Source organism: Hemitrygon akajei, chromosome 5 (genome assembly GCF_048418815.1).
Source record: "Hemitrygon akajei chromosome 5, sHemAka1.3, whole genome shotgun sequence".
Taxonomy (NCBI): domain Eukaryota; kingdom Metazoa; phylum Chordata; class Chondrichthyes; order Myliobatiformes; family Dasyatidae; genus Hemitrygon; species Hemitrygon akajei.
In genome coordinates this window covers 115487889-115508564 of record NC_133128.1, presented here as the reverse complement: position 1 = coordinate 115508564, position 20676 = coordinate 115487889, and the positions used below count along the sequence as shown (strand labels likewise).

Below are 20676 nucleotides of genomic sequence, written 5' to 3'. Positions count from 1 at the left end.
GTCCTGGTCCAACCACATAGACACCACAGCCAAGAAAGCACATCAACGCCGCTACTTCCTCCGGAGGCTAAAGAAACTGGGCATGTCCCCATCAACCCTTACCAATTTTTATCAATACACCGTAGAAAGCATTCTGTCCAGATGCAGCACAGCTTGATACGGCAACTGCCCCAGCACGACGGCAACAGACCGCAGAGAGGTGTGGGACGCATCACATTCCCTCCACGAACTTCTCGCTGCCTCAGTAAAGCAACCAGCATAGAGACCCAACCCACCCCGGACATTCTCTCATCTGCCCCCTCCCACTGGACAGAAGATACAAAAACCTGAAAGCACGTATCAGCAGGTAGGACAGTTTCTATCCTGCTGTTATGACCATTGAATGATTCCCCAGTCTGATAGGATGCACTCTTGACCTCACAGTCTACCTTGTTATGGTCTTGCAGCTTCTTGTCTACCTGCACTGCACCTCCTCTGTAGCTCTTACACTTCATTCAGCACCTGTCCTCCCTCGATGCACTGTGCAACGGTCTGATCTGCATGAGCAGTGTGCAAGACAAGCCTTTCACTGCATCTTCGTACTCGTCAGAATCTGCATCAGGTTCAATATCACTGGCACGTCGTGAAATTTGTTGTTTTGTAGCAGCAGTACAATACGATACGTAGTCAAAAACTACAGATTACAAAAGGAATATAAAACTTAACTTAAGTAAGTAATGCCAAAAGAGAGGAAAAAAAGAAAAAAGATAGTGAGGCAGTGTACGTGGGTTCATTGCCCATTCAGAAATCTGGTGGCGGAGGGAAGAAGCTGTTCCTAAAACACTGAGTGTGTGTCTTCAGGCTCCTGTACCTCCCCTTGATGGTAGCAATGAGAAGAGGGCTCGACAATAATAGAGCAATTCCAATTCCAAATCTAAAGGCTCAAGTGACCGTAAATCCTCGTGCCTCTCCACAGCACGGAACCTTCTGGTTCACGCCCTGCAGGTTATGCGAGGGTGCAGGCTGTCACTTGCTGGGTAAGCGTTGTGGGCCGGGGGAAGCAGTCGCCTTACCCACACTAGCAGTTGCAGCTGAGCGGACGGGAGCGTCCAGCACCGTTTACTGACAGACCCAGCTGTGTCCCTGGGCTAAGGAGGGGGGGTGGGGTTGCGCATTATGGGTGTAAATAGCTCTCAGGACCTCCTGCTCCAAACTGGGCTATTTATACTCCTTCTAAATATCATCTGCCCACAGGATCCTGCACTTTAGGGCATTGCGCTGGCCTGTGTGCATTGAGTCCACGGTCTGGAGCGGCCCCTCCGTTCTTACAGGCGGGGACGCGGGCAACGTGAGCATAGTGATGTACAGCACCAGCAACCCGGGCTCATTTCCTGCCGCTGGCTGTAGGGAGTTTGTACATTCTCCCCACGACTGTCTAGGTTTCCTCTGGGTGCTCTGGTGTCCTCCCCACCCCAAAGACGTACGGGTTAGCAAGTTTATTGGTGACATGGGTGTAACTGGACAGCATGGGCTCGTTGGGCCGGAAGGGCCTGTTACTCATATTTTGCTGATGCCCAGTGGGTGTGGGGTGGGATGGGGGGTGGGGGAGGAGGGAGGGAGTTGGATGGATTTCCTATCCTCCATCTCATGGCCAAGAAAACTAAAGTTCAGTCAAACTGAAGCACAAAGGGTCAAAGTTCAAGAGGAAGACACCGGCGCCATCAAAAATCAGAGTCATAGCGTTTTAAAAAATTTTTATTTAGAGAGACAGTGCTGTAACAGGCCCTTCCAGCCCATGAGCCCGCAGTGCCAGTAACATCCATGTGAATAGTTAACCTACTAACCCGTCTGTCCCGGGAATGTGGGAGAAACCCGTTAAGTCCTTGGGATGTGGGAGGAAACTGGAGCACCTGGAGGAAACCCACACAGTCACAGGGGAGAACGTGCAAACTCTTAAAGACAGTGGCAGCCGCTGGTGCTGCAATAGCGTTACACTAGCCGTCACACTAATGAGTCACCCGAAGGATGCTGCCAGGACTTAAGGGACTTAGTTCCAGAAGGAGGTTGAGCATTAAATCCTTGTAATGTCGGAATCGGTGGGGTGACATATAGAGGTGTATAAAGTCATGAGGGGCTGTCCCAAAGTGATGCCACACATTCCAGTGCCAACATAGCATGCCCATCATGTTCCGCAGAACAACACAAGCAGCAACAGCAGCAGACAAGTCCGTTTCCCATCCTTCCCAGCAACTCACACACCCAGACAGGCCTCCAACCTAGGACAGACCGCCTCCAGGCCTCCAACCCAGGACAGGCCACCTCCAGGCCTCCAATCCAGGACAGGCCGCCTTCAGGCCTCCAACCCAGGACAGGCCGCCTCCAGGCCTCTAACACAGGATAGGCCGCCTCCAGGCCTCCAACCCAGGACAGGCCGCCTCCAGGCCTCTAACACAGAACAGGCCGCCTCCAGGCCTCCAACCCAGGACAGGTCGCCTCCAGGCCTCTAACACAGGATAGGCCGCCTCCAGGCTTCCAACCCAGGACAGGCCGCCTCATGGCCTCCAACCCAGGACAGGCCGCCTCCAGGCCTCTAACACAGGATAGGCCGCCTCCAGGCCTCTAACACAGGACAGGCCGCCTCCAGGCCTCCAACCCAGGACAGGCCGCCTCCAGGCCTCTAACACAGGACAGGCCGCCTCCAGGCCTCCAACCCAGGACAGGCCGCCTCCAGGCCTCCAACCCAGGATAGGCTGCCTCCAGGCCTCCAGTCCTTGTTCCCAGTTTCTCAGACTCAATGGAGGCTGAAATTGCTCACCTGAACCCAGCAGTGAAGCCTGTCTCTAACTAGGTTTAGCCTGCCTCGGTGCCACGTATTGCTTCACCTCCTGTCAGCGCAGGCTCCTTGCCAAATAATAAATCCCTGCATCTGGGACTCCCTCCAAGAACAGGCCCAAAAATGGGCAGAACAAAGCTTGAGCACTGCTCCTGCCAACTCACATCAAGCACAGGACCCTTTGCCAATCAGGCCTTTCACCCTCACAGACTGAAGGATTAAACTTTCCCTCTAACTTCCTTGGAGGGTTCCTACTGAGGTATGGCTAGTGTTGGGCGAGGGGCTGGGGTATTGTAAGTTAGAAGAAAATAGCTTCCTCCATACTGAACTTCCTAAAGCCAACTGATAAAACGTGTCAAATAAACTCCTAAAAGAAATGTCGTTATAATTTTGTTTAAATGGATTAATTCAATAACCGGCTATGATTCACTGAGTAGAAATCTCACCCTGTAGCAAGGAGTGCGGTGGGTTCAAACTTCCCTATGGAGAACAGTGTGTGTAATGTAGACGGACACATCAGTGCACGGGGAGTGCTGTGTTACAGAGGGTGTTGGGTTTCAACTTAAAGAGACTTGCGTCTGTCCAGAGGATCATAACACATAGGAGAGGAATTAGGCTGTTTGTCCCATCGAGTCTGGTCCGCCATTCCACCATGGCTGACTTATTTTCCCTCTCCTGCTTTCTCCCCATAAAGTTTTACGCTCTTACCAATGACCTATCAACCTCCGATTTAAATATATCCAATGACTTGGCCTCCATGGCAGTCCGTGGCAATGAATTCCACAGATTCACTCTCCTCTGGATAAAGAAATTCCTCCTCATCTCTGTTCTAAAGGGATGTCCTTCTATTCTGAGGCTGTGCCCTCCGGTCCTGGACTCCCCACTGTAGGAATCATCCTCTCATATCCACTCTATCTAGGCCTTTCAATATCCGATAGGTTTCAATGAGATCCCCTTTCATTCTTCTAAATTCTAGCAAGTACATGCCCAGAGCCACCAAAAGTTCCTCATATGATAACCCTTTTATTTCGGAATCATTGTTGCAAACCTACTTTGGACCCTCTCCAATGCCTTTCACAACCAAGAGTCAATAGTCATTGAAATACTTCTTGAACAATAGCAGAAAAATGGTAACAGTCTCTGCATAGCAAGATTTCAGAAAAAGCAGCTTCCCATGAGAACATCAAGTATTGATGGAACAGTATGGCACGGGACAGGCCACTTGGCCCATGATGGTTACTAATTTTCTTATTTATTTAGAGAAACAGTGCAGAACAGGCCCTTCTGGCCCAACGAGCCACACTGCCCAGCAACTCACCTGCTCAACCCTCGCCTAAACAATTTAGAAAGTCCAATTAACCAGCTCCTTTTTGTACGTTGGGTGGAAGCGAAGCACGCGGAGGAAATTCCCATACCCACGGGAAGGAACGTTAGAACTTCCTACAGAGGGTGCCGGAACAGAACTCCAAACTCCGACACCCAGAGCTGTAATAGCATCGCGCTAACCGCTATACTACCGTGGCACCCCCATGCTGATATTGAAGCTAATTTGTCCTAAGTGTCTCCCTCCTGTGTATCGTCCATGGTCCTCCATTCTCTTCATATTCATGTACCTAAAAGCCTGCTAAACTCCACCAATCTGCTTCACCTCTACCCCCGGTAACCCACTGACCACCCTCTGTGACAGAAACAAAACTTGCCCCTCATATCACCTTTAACCCTCTCTGTAACCTTAAAACAATGTTGTCTAATGTTTGACATTTCTATACTGGGGAAAAGATTCTGACTGTTAACCATATCCATGACCCCCATAATCTTTGAAACCTCTGTCAGGTCTCCCCTCAACCTCTGAAAAGATGGGTACTGCTGGACAGGTTAAGAACATAGAACACTACAGCACAGAACAGGCCCTCTGCCCACAATCTTTTTAACCTATTCTAAGATCAAACTAACCCTCCCCTCCTACATAGCCCCCTACTTATCTTTCATCCAGGTATGAGTCTCTTAAACATCCCTAATGTACCTGCCTCTACCACCTTTACACAGTGCATTCTACGCACCTGCCGCTCTCTGTGTAAAAAAACTTACCTCTGATATCTCCCCTATGCTCTCCTCTAATCACTTTAAAGTTATGCCCCCCTCGTATTAACCAACTCTGCCCTGGCTGTTATTATAGAAAGGTGGCGAAAGGACTGGCAGCTCAATGTTCTGTGCTACAGATGCTACAAGCGTGATAGAGGTGAAGAGTGAGAGAGGGGTGGAAGTGCACTATAAGTTAAGAAGAGCATTGTGGCAGTACTTGGAGATGATATTCCTGGGGATTATCCAGAGAGTCCATATGGATACACTGGCATGACTCCCCCGTGGTGGGCTCCTTCGGAAAGTCAGGTTCCATGAGATGCAGCGGAACCTGCTGTGTAGATTCAGAATTCGCTTGCCTATAGAATGCAGAGGGTGGTTGTAGATGGAGAGTATTCTGCCTAGAGGTTGGTGACCAGTGGTGTTCCACAGGAATCTGTTCTGAGACCTCTGCTCTTTGTGATCTTTATAAACAACTTTGATGAGGAAGTAGAAGGATGATTTAGTAAGTTTGCAGATGACACGAGGATTGGTGTTGTTGAGGATCATGAAGAAAGCTGTGGATGTTGTAGAAGGTTGTCATAGGTTACAATGGGACATTGGCAGGATGCAGAGTTGGGCTGAGAAGTGTTGGGCAGATGGAGCTCATTCTGGAAAACTGTGAAATTATATATTTTGGAAGGTCCAATTTGAAGACAGAGTACAGGGTTAATGTCAGGATTCTTAGCAGTGTGGAGAAACAGAGGGATCTTGGAGTCCACATCCATAAATCCCTCAAAGTTGCCACACAAGTTGGTAGGGTGGTCAAGAAGGCGCAAGATGTGTTGGCCTATATTAGTTGAGGGATTGAGTTCAAGAGTCGCGAGATAATGATGCAGCTCTATAAAACCTTGGTTAGACCACACTTGGAGTACTGCGTTCAGTTCTGTTTGCCTCATTATAGGAAGGATATGGAAGCTTTAGAGAGGGTGCAGAGATTTACCAGGATGCTGCCTGAACTGGGAGACATGTCATATGAGGATAGGCTGAGCAAGCAAAGGCTTTTCTCTTTGAAAGGATTATAGAGCAGGGAAAGGGACAGGATTATAGAGCAGGGAAAGGGACAGGATTATAGAGCAGGGAAAGGGAAAGGATTATAGAGCAGGGAAAGGGACAGGATTATGGAGCAGGGAAAGGGAAAGGATTATAGAGCAGGGAAAGGGACAGGATTATAGAGCAGGGAAAGGGACAGGATTATAGAGCAGGGAAAGGGACAGGATTATAGAGCAGGGAAAGGGACAGGATTATAGAGCAGGGAAAGGGACAGGATTATAGAGCAGGGAAAGGGAAAGGATTATAGAGCAGGGAAAGGGACAGGATTATAGAGCAGGGAAAGGGAAAGGATTATAGAGCAGGGAAAGGGACAGGATTATAGAGCAGGGAAAGGGAAAGGATTATAGAGCAGGGAAAGGGACAGGATTATAGAGCAGGGAAAGGGAAAGGATTATAGAGCAGGGAAAGGGACAGGATTATAGAGCAGGGAAAGGGAAAGGATTATAGAGCAGGGAAAGGGACAGGATTATAGAGCAGGGAAAGGGAAAGGATTATAGAGCAGGGAAAGGGACAGGATTATAGAGCAGGGAAAGGGACAGGATTATAGAGCAGGGAAAGGGAAAGGATTATAGAGCAGGGAAAGGGAAAGGATTATAGAGCAGGGAAAGGGACAGGATTATAGAGCAGGGAAAGGGACAGGATTATAGAGCAGGGAAAGGGAAAGGATTATAGAGCAGGGAAAGGGAAAGGATTATAGAGCAGGGAAAGGGACAGGATTATAGAGCAGGGAAAGGGACAGCAGGCAAGTGGGAGGGTTTGAAAAGTGAAGGGCAAGGAATGGTTGGGGATATTGAGGATCCGGTTAGGATAAAGGAGGCACATTTCAGGTATAGGCAGCCAGGATCAAGCGAACCCTTTTATGTAAGGAATGTTTGTCTGAGGCCTCAGTCGGCTAGAGTTGACCATAGATATTGCATCCTATCTGTCCAGATACGCAGGCCTGGACAGTACAATATGGAGAGCAAGCCACTGCCCAGTGGCAGGCTCCCTCTCCATGCATCAGATGAACCCAAAGGAACGGCAGAGACCAATACAGTCGGTACCAGCAGTGCTGCAGGAATTGCCAGGCAGCATTAAACTCAAAGTAGGACTCCAGCTCCGGATTTTACCCTCGTGGTTCACGAGGCCTTCCTCATGAGTGTGTACAGCCACAAGGCAGCAGGAGTTTCCCTTCTCCTAGGTGAGCTGCCAACCATCTGCCCAAAATGTAAGGAACGTAAAGAGCTTAATACTGATAAGACCTTGTGGACCTCCTGTGATTTTTGCCCCTCCCTACTGCCCAAAAAATCCCCTGAGGCAGGGAACCACTACCCAGAGTATAAGGGGTTTTCCACTGCACTGCCTGATGTTAGAACATGGAACATAGGACAGGCCATACAGCCCACAAGCTTGTGAAACCTTCATATCAATTCATACTAATTGTTCTCCTCCTGTGTACCATCCACATCCTTCCATTCCCCTCATATTCTTGCATCTATCTAAACTCCTCTTAACCTCCACCGGGCCTCCTGCTTCCACGACTACCCCCGGTAACCCATGTCCACTCCTTGAGTAAAAACTTACCCTTCATGCCGCCTTTAAACCTCCTCCCTCTAACTTTAAAGTAATGTGCTCTGGTGTTTGACAATTCTGTTCTGGGTCAAAGATTCTGACTGTTTATTCCATCTATGCCCCTCACAATTTCAAAAACCGTTGTCAGATCTCCCCTCAGCCTCCAACGCTGGCACAATGGGTGGCAAACCTTTTGAGAGTCAAATTAACAATATTCTTCTGAAACAATTTTCTCACGTGCTATGGTAATCTTGAACAGAGATGATCATTGATCAATGAATTGGTAACAATAATTATGGACTTTTTTAGGAAAAAGAATGAGTCTTGTAGCTTATTTACATGTATTCATTGTTCAAATATTAACAAAAGTATAACAGAGACAGATCAAAATAAATGAAGCATTTTAGAAAACCTGTTCAAAAATTTATTGATATTAATCTTTTAAAAAGACGATTGAATAACACCATTTCTAAATAGTAACACACACAAAATGCTGGAGGAACTCAGCAGGCCAGGCAGCATCTATGGAAATGAATAACCAGTTGACGTTTCGGGCCGAGGCCCCTCTTCAGGACTTCTAAATAGCATTGTTACTGCAACTGTTTACTATCCAAATGCTGATGTGTTCAGCTGTTCCACAAGGCTTGCTACACAGATCATGCAATGTCACGTGTTCTCACAAGCGGCAGGACCCTGTCCTTGTGAAAATATCTCATTGCAGTCAGGCTGTCAAAAATCAATCGCCCTTTCGTTTAGCAGTAAAGATCATTACTGTGCTTCTTCGGGTGCAGTTTAAAAAGTCAAGGGGTGGCACTGCACGTTGCGGCCAGGGAAACATTTACACGTGTTGACGATTCATCACCCCTTCTGGGGAGAACAACTCAAGTTTGTCCAACCTCACCTGCCCTCTAACCCAGGCAGCACCCTGGGGAGACTCCTCTGCACCACAGTCTCCATGTTTCCGACAGTGGGGCAAACAGAGCTGTACACAACACTCAAAGTACAGTCTGACTAAAGTTTTACACAGCTGCAGTGTGACCTTCTTATACACAGCACCCCTACCAAGGTGTGCAAGCTACATGTACACCCTCTTATCCACTTGCACGGCCACTTTCAGTGAACTGTGTACCTGGACCTCGGTACCTCGGTGTTATTATCAGATGACTGCAGATGAATTAGAGCATAGAACATAGAACAGTACTCTCCACAATGTTGCAGCGAGTCCTTAACTTACTCTAAGATTAATCTAACCCTTCCCTCCTACATGGCCCTCCATTTTTCCTTCATCTATATGCCTATCTAAGAGTCTCTTAAATGCCCCTAATATACCTGCCTCTATCACCAACCCTGGCAGGGCATTCCATGCACCTCCCACTCTGTATACAAACCCTGTACTTTCCTCTAAACATCTTAACATTATTAGCTATTGCCTCTCTGGGAAAATGTGTCTGACTTCCCAAAAGGCTACCTATGCCTCTTATCATCTTATACATCTCTATCAAATCACTCTCATGCGCCTTTGCTCCAAAGAGCAAAATCCTAGCTCTCTCAACCTCCTCTCATAAGACATAATCTCTACTCCAGGCAGAATCTTCTCTGTGTCTTCTTTAAAACTTTTGCATCCTTCTTATGATGAGTGACCGGAACTGAACAGAATATTCCAAGTGTGGTCTGACAGCTCCAAAGACGTTCAGATTAGTAATGGTTACCGAGTTGCAAGTATCACACGTTGCCACTGGAAGCATGGAGACACTTCCAGACTGCCCGAGCACATCTTCAACAAAACACCGCATCTCACTATGTTTCAATACACATGTGAGAAATAAAGACATCCTTAATTTTATCAAGTCCTTCTCCTCCGACACAAAGAACTTCTGCTTCTGTGATACGGCTCATTCCCAACTCCTCTTAATAGGAATCTGTCTCTGGGATTCGTTGTTCAAAAGCACTCGTGGCAACAGTCCCAACTCATTGGTGCCAACTCCCTAAAACCTTGCTAGTTGGTGCACGTTCCTGCTTCCCCCAAAAGACCTAGCACAGAGTTCATGACCCAAATAGCCCTCTGCTGAATTCTAACCCTCCGTACAAGCTGAGCCCGAACCCTCTGTACAAGATCAGCCTGAACCCCCCGTACAAGATCAGCCCGAACCCTCCGTACAAGATCAGCCCGAACCCTCTGTACAAGATCAGCCCGAACCCTCCGTACAAGATCAGCCCTGACCCTCTGTACAAGATCAGCCCGAACCCTCCGTACAAAATCAGCCCTGACCCTCTGTACAAGATCAGCCCGAACCCTCTGTACAAGATCAGCCCGAACCCTCTGTACAAAATCAGCCCTGACCCTCTGTACAAGATCAGCCCGAACCCTCCGTACAAGATCAGCCCGAACCCTCCGTACAAAATCAGCCCGAACCCTCTGTACAAGATCAGCCCGAACCCTCTGTACAAAATCAGCCCGAACCCTCCGTACAAAATCAGCCCAAACCCTCCGTACAAGATCAGCCCGAACCCTCCGTACAAAATCAGCCCGAACCCTCTGTACAAGATGAGCACCAAACGTGTGCTTGCTAAATAAACGCAGCCATGTCATGAAAGCAAGAATTCTTTCCCCAACACCTCAGGTTTATTTCAAAGTTTAATGCAACAAACATCCATAACTTCCCCGAACTGGGAATAACTGCCACCCTTTGAAAATGGGCTGGGTTCTGGATACCCACAACAGAGATGCAAAAAATAGACAGGGGTTGTTAACTCACCTTACGGACGTTTCCTTAAACACTTGACTGTCTTTCTTTTCCCAGTTGCTCTCCAAACCTTTCCTTTGATTGAAGTCTCTGAGTGGAATTGAACTCTTTGTTTTTGACAGTTTTTGCTCTTTTCCCCCTTCTTGTGTACCCTGCCCCTTTCCCTTTCCCCCCACCCCCTCCTCCGGGGTTGCTTGAGCTGTTAATTTGCCTCAGTGCTCTCCATTGAACAAGCTGATGTTACACGGTTTCTGTCTCTGTCAACAGCTGACACGCGGATTCCAGCTCTAATCGGCAGCACATTAACTCCTGCCTCTCTGCTCCGTGCTTCCTCACACTGTGGGAAACGTTGAGGGAATTGCACCTCACTGGATGGCGGATTCTAAAAGTTATGAGAGGCCTGGATGAGGCGGACATGCGCAGTCTTTTCCAGCAGGGAAGAGATGCTGAATTCCAGAGGACATGTTTCAATCGGGGGAGATCAGACCTGGAAGTCCTCTTGCAGGATTCCCTTAAGGTTAATTTGCAGGTTGAGTTGGTGGTGAGGAAGGAAAATGCAATGTTAGCATTTGTTTCAAGAAGACTAGATTATAAATGCAAGGATGTAATGCTGAGGCATTGGTCAGACCAGATTTGTAGTATTGGAAGCTGTTTTGGGCCTCTTATCTAAGAAAGGATGTGCTGGCATTGGAGAGGTCACAAGAATGATCCCAGGGATGAAATGGTTAATGTATGAGGAGTGTCTGATGGCTCTGGGCCTGTTGGGGGAACTCAATGAAACCTACTCAATATTGAAAAAGCTAGGCAGAATGGACATGGAGAAGATGTTTCCAATAGTGGGAGAGTCAGAGGGCATGTTCTTACAAGGACATCCCTTTATAACAAAGATGAGATGAATTTCTTTAGCTAGAGGGTGGTGAATCTGTGGAATTCATTGACAGAGATGGCTGGAGAGGCCAGGTCACTGGGTATATTTAAAGCAGAGGTTAAGTTCTTGATTAGTAAGGGTGTCTAAGGTTACGGAGGGAAGGCAGGAGAATGGGGTTGAAAGCGATAATAAATCAGCCATGATAGAAATGGGGAACAGATTTGATGGGCTGAATGGCCTAATTCTGCTCCTACATTTCATGGTCTTATCTTAAAAGTTCCCTCCCCCAGACAGTTAATCTGATCAACCACCCCCACCCACCACCCTCTCTATTACTTCAGTCACTGGGTGACAATGCTGCTCAGCTTGTAAACACTGTACATTCTGGTATTTATGCACGTAATGGGTTAATTGGTGTTCCTAGGGCTCATGGTCTTATGCTTTAGGATCGGAGAGGGAGAGAGGAGTTTGAGAGGCAAGTTTTGTACAGACTGGGGTGTGCCCGAATGAGGTGCCAGGATGGTAGAGGAAATAGATTCAGATTCATTGTCACATGTACGTACAAACATACATTGAAATGTGTCATCTGCAGCAACGACCAACACAGCCTAAAGGTGTGCTGGGGGCAGCCTGCCAGTGCCACCCCACAATCCGGTGCCAACATGTTGTGCCCACAATGGCCATCAGAACAACACTGAACGGAATACAAGCAACGAAGAACAGTAGCAACACACGAGCCTTTCCTCGCTCCCACCCACCCACACACCCACACAGACCATCCTCCAACTCCAGGACAAGCCCTCAGCCTCCAGGGCTTCAGATCCCCTGACCACTGATTGACCCTCAGGCTCCCATCTCTGGTATCGAGCCCCATGACAGGACCCCGAACTCCAGGTGCACGGACTGACTGGACCTCGCGCCTCCTGCTCGCACCAGCTCCTGGTCTCTGGTCTTCCAGCGCAAAGGGGCGGCCAGGAAGGCAGAAGTCCTTCCGCATTCGCCCACATGGGCAAGTAGTTTGGTGGCTTTTAGCTGGGCACGTGGATGGAGGGGGAGTGGAGGGACATTGATGATACGCAGGAGGAGGACATTTAGTGTCTATTGGCGTCAAAGATGGTGCAAAACCGTGGGCAGAATAGTCTGTCCTGTGCTGTGGTGTTCTATGTATCCCTTTCTCTGTCAACATCATTAGTACCGATATGAACCGATATGAACCGGTACGAACCCATTCGCTTTGTCCCTCCAGAACTGTCTGCCATCACTGTGATATCCTTATCACAGAACATTAAAGCCCACGGTTTTGTGTTGACCTTTTAACCTACTCCGAGATCAGTCTAACCCTTCCCTCCCGCATAGCCCTCCATTTCATCTATGTGCCTGTCTGAGAGTCTCCTAAATGTCCCCAATGTATCTGCCTCTACCGCCACCCCTGGGTGCACTCCACACACCCACTACTCTGTATAAAAAACTTTACTCTGACATCCCCCTAATGCTTTCCTCCAATCACCTTAAAATTTAGCCCGCTCATATTAGCCATTTTCGCCTTGGGAAACTGTCTCGGGCTACACACTCTATCCATGTCTCTTACCACCTTCTGTCTGTCAAGTCACCTCTCATTCTCTTTCATTCCAAAGAGAAAAACCCTGGCTCGCTCAACTTATCTGCACAAGACATGCTCTCTAATCCAGGCAGCCTCCTGGTAAATCCCCTCTCCACCTTCTCTAAAGCTTCCATATCCTTCCTACACTGAGCACGCTATTCCAACCGTGGTCTAAACAGGGTTTCATAGAGCTGCAACATGACATCGCGGCTGTTGAACTCAATCCCCAATTAATGAAGGCCAACACACTACATGTCTTCTTAAACACCCTATCAACTTGCATGACAACTTTGAGCCCATGTCCATAATGATCAACTTAAATTTTACTTTCTTTTGAAACAAAGTTAAACAAAGTAGACAGAGTTGTAAAGAGAACTATTGGGACATTGTCCTTCATAAATCAAAGTACTGAGTACAGAAGTTGGTATGTTATGTTGAAGTTGTATAAGTTGTGGGGCCTAATTTGGAGTATTGTGAGCAGTTCTGATCACCTGCCAACAGGAAAGATACCAACAAGACTGAAAGAGGACAGAGAAAATTTACAAAGGCTTGCCAGAACTTGAGAACCTGAGTTATAGAGAAAGGCTGAATAGGTTAGGACTTTATTCCCTGGAGTGTAGGAGAATGATGGGAGATTTGATAGAGATATACAAAATTATGAGGGGTATAGACATGGTAAATGCAAGCAGGCTTTTCCGTTGAGGTTGTGTGAGACTAGAACTAGAGGTCATGGGTTAAGGGTGAAAGGTGAAATGTTTAAGGGAAACCTGAGGGGGAGCTTTTTCACTCAGAGGGTGGTGCGTGTGGAACAAACCCCAGTCAAAGTTGTTGGAGTGGTTTTGATTTCAACATTTAAGAGAAGTTTGGGTAAGCACATGAATGGGAGGTTTATGGAGGACTATGGTCTGGGTGCAGGTTGCTGGGACTAGGCAGAATAACAGTTTGGCATGAACTAGATGGGCTGAAGGGTCTGTTGTAGTATGGAATGGAGGTGACTTCATGGGAACGCAGAGATTAGAGGGAGCTAATTCAGGCATGGTGATTAAATCGTTGACAACCTTCAAGTTCAATAGCTTTGAAGACTCTCAAGGGGACTGAGATCAGGAGCTATGGAGTCACATGCACTCAGAAACCTGCAAAGACTTGTGAGGAGCTTTAATTTCACCAGCAGATGCAGACTTGGGAAATGGAGGGTATTGTGTGACAGGGTCAGGGAACTGCAAGTAAAAATTGTGCTTATGTACTGTCCTTACATTCTTTACACACAGCGAATTGGGACATTGAACATAGAACATAGAACACAGAATACAATGTCGTACCAACTTTTTAACCTACTTTGAGATTAACCTAACCATTCTCTCCCATATAATTTTCTATTTTTCTATCATCCATGTGTCTATCTAACAGTTTCTTAAATGCCCCTCATGTATCTGCCTCTACCACTACCTCTGATAGAGTGTTCCGCACACCTACCACTCTCTATGTAAGGAACTTACCTCTGACATCCCCCTTACATTTTCTTCCAATCATCTTAAAATCCTGCCCCTCCTAAAAGATACTTCTGCCTTGAAAAAGTCTCCGGCAGTCCACTCTATCTATGCCTCTTATCATATTGTACACCTCTATCGAGGCACCTTTCACCCTCCTTTACTCCAAAGAGAAAAGCCCTGGCTCACTCATCGATCCTCATATGACATGCTCTCTAATCCAGGCAGCATCCTGGTAAATCTCGTGTTCACCCTCTCAAAAGCTTCTAAATCCTTCCTATAATGAGGCAACCAGAAATGAACACAATACTCCAAGTTTGGTCTAACCAGCATTTTATAGCAATGTTACCACGCAGGCCAACACACTATAAGCTTTCTTATCCACCCTATCAACTTGCATGACGATTTTGAGGGATCTATGGACCCATACCTCAGGATGCTTCTGTTCCTCCACACTGCTAAGAATCCTTTCATTAACCCTGTATTCTGCCCTCAAGTACAACCCTCCACTATTCTGAATTGATCTCCATCTCCTGCTTCTCAGCCCTGCATCTCTGCTTTCTGTCAAAGTCCTGTTGTTATCTACAACAAATTCCACACTGTCTACAAAGTCCATGTCATCTGCAAATATAACCAATGATTCCACCATCTCAGATAATTTCTTCTCCCCCCCCACACCCCCCTCCCGCCAATAGGCAGAAGATACAAAAGCCTGAAAGCTCATATCACCAGCCTCAAGAACTATCCTGCTGTTATGAGACCAATGAATAGCTCCCTAGCATAATAAACTGGACGCTTGACCTTACGGTCTGCATGGTTATGACCTCACTGTCCGCCTGCAGGACACATATTCAGTAACACGTTATTGCGCAAACTGTTACTGTTTTCCCTTATACTACCTCTGACGTGGAGTTATCCGTAAGGTTGGGCCGCAAAACAAAGTTTTGCAATGTACCTTGTATCTGTGACAATTGTCAATATCTGTGACAAGATATTGGCAAAGTAGAGTGATAATCAGTTTGGGTTGATGTAAGGAACAGCCTAGGGCAGCAGACATGATTGGGAGCTGTGTCTCCTATCAGTGGTGGTAATACAGTGGTATAAAGCAGACAGTCACAGAATCATCCAGCAATACAGCTCGTTACAGGCCTTTCTGCCCACCTAGTCTATGCTGACCATGGAGCCCACCCAGTTAGTCCCAATTTCCTGCGTTTACTCCGTATCCCTCCAGACCCCGCCCCAAGTACCTGTCCAAGTGTTCTGTAAATTCAACTATAGTACCTGCCGCAACCACTTCCTCTGCCAGCTCGTTCCATCCACTCAACACCTTGTCGTGGCACAATCGCTTTACAGTGCCGGCATTCATTTCCTGCACTGTACGATGTTTGTATGTTCTCCCCGTGACTTCGTGGGTTTCCTCCCACAGTCCAAAGACGTACGGGTTAGGGTTAGTAAATTGTGAATTGCTGTGTTGGGACCAGAAGCGGAGTATCCTTGGACTGTGTCAGTTGTTGATGCAAAGTTACACAATGTTTCAATGTACAGTACTGTGTAAAAGACTTAGGAACACACATATATATAGCTAGGGTGCCCAAGACTTTTTCACAGTACTGTAGTAATTTTATATCTTGCACTATACTACTGACCCCCCCCCCCAAAAAAAAATCAAATTACATGACGTATGTGAGTGATGATAAACCTGATCCTGATATGGGTCTCTACTGTGGACTGAGAGTGGGAAGGGGGCAGGGAGAGGGGAATCATGGTTGGGAAAAGGGGAAGGGAGAGGGAAGGGGGCAGAAAGCACCAGAGAGACATTCTGTAATGATCAATAAACCAATTATTTGGAATCAAATGATCTTGCCTGGTGTCTCAGGGCTGGGTGTGACTGCACCCACACCCTCTGCCCCCTGTCACACACCCCTCCCACGGTGCGCCACCCTCACCATTCCCAACATACTTTGCTCCCACGAAATTTACAAACTCGCTCCCCGTTTCACATTGACTAATACAGTTTTACGCGCCCGAGCTATGTATATGTATAAATGATAAATAAACCTAATCTTTAACCTCTCATTTTCTGCATCAAAAGTTGCCTCTCACGTCCTTTTCCCTCTCAGCCTAAACTTATGCTGTCTAGTTCTAGACTCCTCTATCCTAGGGAAAAGGTTGTTATTGTTGCCTTCTCTGTGCCTCCAATAATTTTAAACACTTCTGTAAGGTCATACATTCCAAGGAGTGGAGACCCAGCCTGGCCATCCACTCCTTATAACTCAGGCCCTCTAGTCCTGGCAACTCCCTCGTAAACCCTCTCTGCACTCTTTCCATTTTAACCACGTTTTTCCTGTAACAGGGCGACCAACTTTGAATGCAGTATTCCAAATGCATCCTGAGCAATGACTTATAAATGAGTAAAGTGGAGAATGTGTACATACCAGGGAAGCACAATAGTCATGGGCAAAAGAGATTCTGCAGATGCCGGAAATCCAGAGAAACACAGACAAAATGCTGGAGGAACTCAGCAGGTCGAGTAGCATTTATGGATAAGAATAAACAGTTTTTGTTTTGGGCAGAAACTCTTGATCAACACTGGAAAGGAAGGGGGCAGAAGCCAGGATAAGGGTGTACAAGCTGGCAGGTGAGAGGTGAAGTCAGGTCAGGGGGAAGGTGGGTGGGGAAGGCGGAGATGAAGTGAGAAGCTGGGAGGGGATAGATGGAAGGGATAAAGGGAAGTAGAAGGGGCACCAGAGGGAGATGATGGGCAGAGAAGGGATGAGAGGAGAACCAGAATGGGGGGAAGGGGGGGGGCAGAAATTACTGAAAGGAAGAAAAATCAATGTTCAGGCTGTCCGGTTGGAGACTACCCAGACCGAATATGAGATGTTGCTCCTCCAGCCTGACGGGGGCCTCATTATGACATTAGCCATGGAGGACTTCAGTCCAAAAATAGATTACTGTACACAAACTAAATTAACGGAAACATTGCGGGGATGAATGCATGGAATTTGTAAGAGAATGTTATACATATACACTGGGTGGCCACTTTATTAGGTACTTCCTATACCTAATAAAGTGGACAGTGAGTGTATGTTTGTTCATGGTCTTCTGCTGCTGGAGCCCATCCAGTTCAAGGTTTGATGTGTTGTGTGTTCAGGAAGGCTGTTCCGCACACCATTGTTGTAACACGTGGTTATTTGAGTTACTACAGTATCACCTTCCTCTCAGCTTGAACCAATCTGGCCATTCTCCTCTGACCTCTCTCCTTAACAAGGAGTTTTCCCCTGCAGAACTGCTGCTCACTGGATTTATTTTTTTGTTTTTTGCACCATTCTCTGTAAACTCTAGACACTGCCGTGCGTAAAAATCCCAGGAGATCAGCGGTTTCTGAGATACTCAATCCACCCCGTCTGGCACCAACAATCATTCCACGGTCAAAGTCACATTTCTTCCCTGTTCTGATGTTTAGTCTGAACAATATCTGAACCTCTTGACCATATCTGTGTGATTTTACACATTGAGTTGCTGCCTCATGATTGGTTGATTGGATATTTGCATTAACAGGCAGGCGTACAAATATACCTAATAAAATGGCCACTGAGTCTTTATGTTGAAAAGTCAATAAAAGATCAGGGGATCTCATTGAAACCTATTGAACACTGAAAGGCCCAGATAGAGTGACTATTGAGAGGCTATTTTCTACAGTGAGGAATTCTAGAACCAGAGGGCACAGCCTCAGAATAGAGAGATGTCCCTTTAGAACAGAGCTGAAGAGGAATCTCATTAGCCAGAGGGTGGTGAAGCTGTGCAATTTATTGCCACAAAGGACTATGGAGGTCAAGTCATTGGGTACATTCGAAGTGGAGGTTGGTAGGTTCTTGATTAGTCATGGCAACAGAGGTTATGGAGAGAAGGCAGGAAATTGGGGTTGAGAAGAATAGTAAATTAACCATGATGGAATGGAGTGCAGATTCGATGGGCCAAATGGCCTAATTCTGCCCCTATGTCATATTTTAGAGTTGAACAATGAAAGGGGGTTAATTAGTAATCTGGTAATTGAGTAATCAGAGAATTGTATATAAAGATTGAAAGAGATTTAGTACAATCTGAACTCTGAATAATGCAAACAATGAAAGATGGGATGTGAATTACCAACAGCAAATTATGAAAGCACGTCAAAATGCTAACCAGAAAATAAGCAATGGCTAATATTTAACCAATGGAAACATAGCCTACAATGAATATATTTCCCTTTAAGGCACTAAGATCCAAGAGAAAATATTTTCCCAGCCATGACTAACAGGAGAATTTAAGGATGGTATTAGATCAAAGCAAAAGGCATTGTAACATTGCCAAGAAACAGCTGTAGCGCAGATTAGGAGGAGCAAGGTTTTGTTAAGGGCTCCAACAATTATTTGCAAGCGATAATTCAACAAAGAATTATCTCGAAAACTCCATGACTCTATAAATCAATAAAAATTAAAAACAGTCTGTAAAATGTTTCTACAGCTAGAATAGAGGAAAAGATTACCTAAAGGTAATGTGGCCCCTTAACAAGACAGGAGGCAGCCACATCTCGGGATATCATTTTATAAACTCAGTCAGGGCTCCTAATGATTAAAGAGCAAAAGTCAGCTTTATTTGTCACGTGTGTTTCAGAGCGTTGAAACATACCGTGAATGCATTGTTTGGGACAATGAGCAACACGGTCTGAGGATGGTGCTGGGGCAGACTGTAAGTGTCGCCATGCTTCTGGCACCAACATAACTTGGCACAACTCACTAACCCTAACCAGTACATGTATGGAAACATGCATGGGAAGAAACTGCAGCACCTGGAGGAAACATGCATGGTTACGGGGAGAATTTACACACTCGTTACAGACCACAGTGGGAGTTGAACCCATGTCACTGACCTTGTATTATCGTTACCCAGAACTCTACCATGCCAACTATTCAATTAACGGGAACTGTCTGCTCCTATGTCTTGTGGTCTTTTGGAGGGATAATAAATCAGCCATGATGGAATGGTGGACAGACTCAGTGGGCCAAATTCTGCTCCCATGTCTTATGGTCTTATGGTCCAAAATCTCGTGCACTTTAATGAGGTCCTTTTGTAAAATCCCTCCAAACAGAAATCAGAGCCAGTGAGCGCAATTGAGTGGTTAGAGCTCATTCAGTTATAGCCACGGAGTACAAATATTGGCCTTTCAGCCCAGCATGTCTGTGATGGCATTTATGACCCAAATCCCAGCTGCATGCATTTGGCCTGTATTCTTCCTCAGGAGGCTAAAGAATTTTGTATTGATGTACCACTGGAGCATCTTATCCAGATGGTAGAACAACTTCTCTGCTTGTGACCACAAGAAACATGCTCAGTGAAACAGAAAAACCAATCTCCTTTCCATGGGCTCTGTCCACACTTCTCGCTGTATTGGTGAAGCAGCCAGCACATTCAATCTCCCCCACCCACCACTAACATTCTCTCTTCTCCTCTCCTCCATTGGGCAGGAGACACAAAAGCCTGAGAGCATGTCCCACCAGTCTCAATGAGAGCTTTGACCCCACTACCATGCTATCGCCTGATCCCCTTCACAGTCTGCCTCATGACCTTGCACTTTACTGTCGACCTGCACTGCATTCTCTCTGTAACTGTAACACTTTACTCTGCATTCTGTTATGTTTTCCCTTATACTACCTCAATGTGCGGTGTGATGATTTGATCTGCGTTAACAGTATGCAAGACAAGCCTTTCGCTGTACCCTGGTACATAAGGCAATAATAAACAAATACAAATGAACTTAATGTCTTATCTATTCAACAACTTTTAAACATTGTGGTTGTATCCGATTCCAGCATCTCCTCCAGCAGTGAGTTTCAGATATTAACCATTCCTCTAGTAAAAACTTTACTCCTTAAACTCCCTTTAAACCACCTTCCCCTCATCTTAAACCTTTGTCCTCTTGTTTTTGATATCTCTACCTTGGAAAAAATAATTCTATCTACCCTATCTGTCCATCTCATAATTTAACATACCTCTATCAGGACTCCCCTTAATCTCCTTCCCTCTAGGAATTCAACCCCATCCTATCCGATCTCTCCCCATAAGTAATGTCTTCCAATGCAGACAACATCCTGGTGAAAGGGAGACTGCGGATGCTGGGACCCGAAGGAAAGAACACACTGCTGGGAGAACTGAGCATCCACGGAGGCAGTTTCTTGGCCTAAAAGGTCGACCATCCCTCTGACTGCACAGAGGCTGCCTGATCCGTTGCGTTTCTCCAGCGGTTTTTGCAAATCTCCTCTGTCACATCCTTAGAAGAGTCCTGCTGTTCGGAGGGAAAGAGGCGCCTTTGCAGGTGAACCACAAACAGTTAACATGCAGGTACACCAAGCAAAAGGCTAATGTTATGTAGGCCTTTTTTGCATAAGGTTTGAATACAAGAG

General features: G+C 46.5%; 1 protein-coding gene across 8 annotated transcripts in view; it reads right to left on the bottom strand.

The window, feature by feature from the left end:
- Positions 1 to 20676, bottom strand: part of spega (striated muscle enriched protein kinase a) — a 705926-nt gene that overhangs the window by 657959 nt on the left and 27291 nt on the right. For 2 of the 8 annotated variants that reach the window (XM_073046261.1, XM_073046260.1), the window contains exon 1: positions 10291 to 10449. The exons of the other annotated variants lie outside the window; for them this stretch is intronic. The gene's annotated coding sequence lies outside the window, so the exon portion shown is untranslated. Of the gene's footprint in view, positions 1 to 10290; positions 10450 to 20676 lie in introns of those variants that run through there. 8 annotated transcript variants of the gene reach the window in all.